Source organism: Dermacentor albipictus, chromosome 10 (assembly GCF_038994185.2).
Source record: "Dermacentor albipictus isolate Rhodes 1998 colony chromosome 10, USDA_Dalb.pri_finalv2, whole genome shotgun sequence".
Classification (NCBI taxonomy): Eukaryota; Metazoa; Arthropoda; class Arachnida; order Ixodida; family Ixodidae; genus Dermacentor; species Dermacentor albipictus.
The window spans coordinates 99,301,547-99,307,546 of record NC_091830.1 but is presented as its reverse complement, the minus strand read 5'-3'; positions in this window follow the sequence as shown (position 1 = coordinate 99,307,546).

Below are 6,000 nucleotides of genomic sequence, written 5' to 3'. Positions count from 1 at the left end.
CCAATGTTTCTTAATAAAAGCAAAACATATTTACAAGACATATGTTTCGTTTGTTATCATGTTGAACTTTTGTTACAAGATGTACCCCACCCCTTATGTAACACCCCTGATAAAGGGGCCTCTAAGGAAATAAACTGACCTGACCTCACCTTAAAGAAATTTCACTGTTTCAATGTAATAGTTGACATGTTACCCAGGCAGAGCTGCTAAAAAGCAATTTAGGCTCGTTTGCATAAAGCACAGTGAAGTTACAGGCAACGGAAGTTGAAAGCATTCATCAACATCTCGTACTCCATGAAAGACCAACTGCAACAAAATTTAACTTCGCTACAGTAATCGTGTATTAGCGGTAATCGGTACATAGCGTTAAAGCAATCTTGGCAAACCTGCGGTCCTAGTAATGGTCCAGCTTACTCATAAGCAGCTTTGAAATAGTACCCGTGCAGACAATGTGTACACCTCGTGGTTAGCAGACATGACCGAAATATAAGCATATTGGATTCAAGACTTTTCGCCCTGCAGCAGGCAAACCTATTCTAGGCAGATATGCAAACGACCTGTGCAGTTTTTCAACATTCTGAGGTATGCTCAACTGCCTGCGCTATCATAGTCACATCTGTTTATGCAAGACCTCCATCTTCTTCCATCTTGCTTCAAATTTGTAATTTTCCAAGAAGGTTGCTCTGCATATGCACTATCTCAAAGTAGGTGTTTCAGCAATAAAAAAATTTCACTGCAGTTGGCGTTTTAGGAAGCTTTAGTTCAGGGGCACCTATCAAAATACATAGGAACACAGAAATTTTTCTCAACAACCACTGCATATTTTTGTTGCCAATAAAAAAGCATAAATATCGACTGACAGTAAGACGCTGGTTTTTATGTAGGACATGAACTTGATGCAATATGGTAGGAAACTGAAAAAGCTCGAGTATCAAGTTTACAACTCTCACTCGGCAATACAACCTGATATCGCATTTGTCTTTAAAAATCCATCTGATAAGACATCTAGTGATGAGAAAATTGGCTTATTATACACTGCTGTCAGATAAACCTGTAACTAGTGAGTAGGAATTTCACGAAAACCTCATAAACATTGTAACACTTCCACTTAAGCAGCAGGAGCAGCATTTTCAAATTTGTGCTAGGAGCTCTGACAGATGTGATCAGACATCACAGAACTGTGATGTCTGTTATTTGTACAGAAATACATGCTTGTTAACCTTGTGTTTCAATTGTTTTCAAGCTAACCAGTTTTTGGAAATTCCTGCAAAAATTTGAGCGGAATAAACATTTTGCCTGCTCGAGCCACTACAATTTACCTACATTTTAAGAACCCAACAAACAAGCTCTTTCATTACAATTTACGCATGTTTCTCACATGCAAGAAATGTCATTCAAATTCATCCAATGGTTATCTCAACAAAGCATTTCTGTGTTTTACATGTATTTGAATAGTGAAACTGGAGGTTGCTCCTAGCTAAAGGTTCCTCTCAAGCTTTGCACTCCTAAGTAGTTTAGAACTTGTTGTTGGGCGAGTTGGTACATAATAGCGAACATTGTTTAACTGCGCGAACACACGCACCACAGAGACAGCATGGCACAAGGACGGGCGCAGACTCGCAACTAAGTTGCAAGTCTGAGTCCGACCTTGTCCCATGCTGTCTTTGTGGTCCATTTGTTCGCACAGTTAAGCAATGTTCGCTTTGCACTTTAAGGCTGTGCATTTTGCAAGAAAGTTTCACACTGAGGGCTGACATGGCCTTTGGCCTGGCAGGCTGTGCAGTACAGAATTTTCCAATTCTGAGTGGCAGTCTTCCTGCCACATGGCTGCCATTCTGCTCTTAAAGCAGCCCTGACGGCAAGGCTCAGTGCCCTGGCCAGGGCCTTTATGCCAGCTCCCCGGGACACGTGGTATCCGTCAGCGCCGTAGAAAGCTGGCTTCATGGCCCTGGCTTTTCCAGGGAACCTGTCCTGTAATTGTAAACAGTTTTTATTAGCACTTCTGTTAGCACATGAACATTTTCAAGTTAATCCTACTCAACAAAATGAATCAAGCATGCTGACTTGAGCTGGTCAACACCAAACAAGGAATGTTTGTCAGTGGTGGCAGCTTTACACTAATGGTAACAGGCTTCTTCAAGACAGCATTAAGTTCCTTCGTGAAAACCTTGGCACCATGCTGAGGCTTTCCTTGTTAGCCCACTTTAAGGTTACCTAGAATTCTCGACGCAAGGAATGTGAATAGATTAGCATTTGGAGACGTTGTTCGTAAGGATAGTTTCATAGTCAATATGCATGGAACTGTGCGCCTATCATTTTGAAAAACTTAGTTTGCGCAATTCACAGAAATGATAAACTTCCCAAAATGTAATTCTGTGTCATGTGTAGTAACATTGTTGTTATGCGCCTTCTATTTCCTTTTAAACATCTGAGTATGCAAAAACCGTGCTAGTATAATACAAAAGCAACATTTCACTTTGGTAAAGAGTATGCCGTAGAAGAAAAAGAACAATTAGTACATTAAAGCATCAAGAAGAAAATATATGCAGGGGTTTCTTGGTGTTCACAAATGGGTCATTAACACTGGTTCATGATTATAAACAAAAAAGCTTTAAAGAATGTCTACAAGGCTTCAGCACCACTGCACATTTGGGTAATTATGCACCTCACTGAGATAAATGCATTAAGTAAAAGTGGTGGCAGCAACCACTGAAATTGTGTTTCCACTGTAAGCAGTACAATGATTATGTTCACTGAAGTAAAGGCACTGTCATACATCTATAGAGTTTGTCACATAATTATTACTATTACAATTGATTTTGTTAAAACCACACTGTTTAACGGAGGTAGACGAAGTGATGTTTTCCAAATGCACTAGCAAATTAGTTCACTCTTCCGTGAGTGGGACCACGCTAATGTGAGAGATCTCACCAATACCTCTGTTAGATGTGCAAATTTTGAGTGAGTGCACTTCGGCATTAGTGTCACTCGCAGGCTGCCAGATGGAAAGATGTATTGATGCTGTGGAATGCACTTGCCAGCAAGTGTGTTTTAGGAACTCGCTTCGCTTGGGTTCTAGTTGTAGCCTGAATAGCAATTTGTGAAGAAGAAATAAATAAATACTCACAGAAGTATTGGCACTAATAGTAAGATCAATGTTTCCTGATTCTTAATGTTATGAGCGTCTTTCAGACATCACCGAAGCCAAAAATGCTTCGAATGTTTGTTTTCAGCACATTTTGACTCAGAATTTTGAACATGTTCATGTTCCTTGATTGCATTTGTTCAAAACAAATCAACTGTGTTAATGGGATTAGAGCATTTCTTTCTCTCATGGCAGAATTTCTTGTACGTGAGCATCTTTTTGTGATAAAACAGTAACCATTCTTAAAACTCAAAATGCTGAGAATTATATCAACCCTTATGGCTTCATAGACCACCACTGTGATAAATCCCAAATGACACTTTGTTTTGTCGTCTAGCACTACACCGCCGAAGTGACTCAGTGAAGAGAAGTGTCACTAAATTTGCTCATCTGACTGGGGTATACGAATGCATGACACGTGATCAAAGCGATAATAAGTCATCCACACCAGTTCATATTCAAGGCTGTCTCGATGCCAGAAGCTGATATGCAAATGACACAAATGTGTCATTATCTCTATAATTTGACTATATATAACACAAATTACTAGCCAGGTTTGCTCAATCTGAATTTGCAATTTCGAATTTTTGCACACCCATAGTAATGCCATCATATATATAACAGACATATACATGACTTACTTCCAAATTTATGCAGATGACGTTTGTCATTGCTGCCACATGCTGCCTTGTGATTGCGTTCACACGCACCCTCTTCTTCCCGTTTTCGCCTTCATTGAGGCGAGGGGGTAAGGCGAACCAGAAAACCTTCCTGGCTATGGCGGCCGCACATTCCAGGACATGCTGCATAATAATAAAAAAAAATGTCGCAGAACATGATGGCAACAGCATTGCACATTGTTCTTGGCATGCTTGTGATCAAAGGGTACGTGCGGTAAAAAGTACTGCACTGAAAACACCGTGGTTTAAAACGGTGCTGTATGTGGAATATGGCACATGCCTCCCACTGCACAATGAAATATGAACGCAGGCAACACGTGCATTGGCTCGAACAATGCTTTCAATTTGCATTTCCCTCATACATTTGCATTTCCCCCATAAAAAAATACGCGAGTGCACGCACACGTTCGTGGAGCCATGATGCGTACCGAACAATGCGCGCACGCAGAAAGCGGCATGGCCGATGTCGCACGTCGCAATGAAGTCTAGCTGCAGCTAATCTAAATTACAACGCGGATTTACTTCACACGCTGATGGAAGTATTTCAATAGTCAATGCATCGTTAACCAGACAGTTAATAAAGGCGCGCACATGTTCGTGGAGCCATGATGCGTACCGAACAATGCGCGCACGCAGAAAGCGGCATGGCCGATGTCGCACGTCGCAATGAAGTCTAGCTGCAGCTAATCTAAATTACAACGCGGATTTACATCACACGCTGATGGAAGTATTTCAATAGTCAATGCATCATTAACCAGACAGTTAATAAAGGCGCGCACACGTGCACTCTACACACCATAACATACACGCCATTGAAACAAGAGATTTCATTGGCGCGACATACGACGTACAGTTAGTGCAACAAATGATATGCAACGAATTAACTTACCTTGATGTTGTCAGCTATATCGTCTGCCGCTTGATGTGTCGCTACATCATTGCCGCCGACGTAGACGGCGATGAAATCTTGGCCGGGTTTCAGCCGCTCCAGCGCCGGCATTAAACGTGGCGCGCGAGCACCCCCAAAACTAAATGTGCACGTGGCACAATTTACTCCGAGGTATAACCTCGAGTCATTTAGGAATTTAAGTTGGCTATCGCCAATGAGGCAGCCGCGGAGCAAGTGTCCATTCAAGTCCGAAGAACAGGCGACGGCCATCATGCGCTTGCTGCAGTGTGCAGTGGACTGCCACAGCACTCTCCGGATACCTTTTCGGATCTCTCTCTCTCTCTCCCCGTCGCAAGATGGCGGATGATACCTTTTCGGATCTCTCTCTCTCTCTCTGTCGCAAACTGGCGGAGGCCACGTGAAACATTACTCATGTCGATGGCAATGATTTAAGTTCGCAAAAATCAGCAACTTGGCTTTTTTGCAAACCTTTTCCCAACGAAAACTCGCGTTCACAGACTGCTTTTCTCATTGTAGATACTTTCAAACGTGCACATTTCAGCGACGGTCACCACAAAGGCTTTTCAAAAACGTTCTGTGGGAACGTCCCACCCCATTGTAAGGTCCACATTGCGCAAAGAGAAAGGGAGAAACGAAATAAACGGAAGGCAGGAAAGAGAGCTGAATGGAAATAATAGTTAATTTTGCGAACATATGGTAGAGGTTATTTGGTTGGAAAAATACTTGCTCGCGAATGTGCATTAACATTTCTGCACAGTGTTCATTACCCAGCTATTGTGCTAATGCAGCTTTTGCAGCAGTGGTGCCCCTTGCACCACACAGTTTGTTTGAAAAGGCGCTGGAAAGGTGCAAAATGTCCGACCATCTCGTGCACCACCGTGAACTGGTTCGGAGTGGTGCAGACGATTCAAACAGTCCTACACGCTAAGGTAAAAACAAAAGAACTAGGCACACTGCCACTGCATGATATAAACCACAAATTATTGGAAACCCAGGGGATATATCCCTCCCACAGTGAAACAGCTTTCGAACCGCTCCGATGCCACTCCCGTCAACCCTACATTATTCACAAGCATTCATGTTAGGTACACGCTGCAAAAACTTTCAGAAGCAAAGTGCTAAGCAAGAATGTGGTAGTTGCTCCTGGACATGGCAGAGCACAGCCAAGTATATTTTCCAAACTAAATGTTTGACTGTCAGTGGCAGAGCTGAAATATAAAGGACATTCTTCACTTACATTGTATTAGCAAGTTGCAGAAAATTGC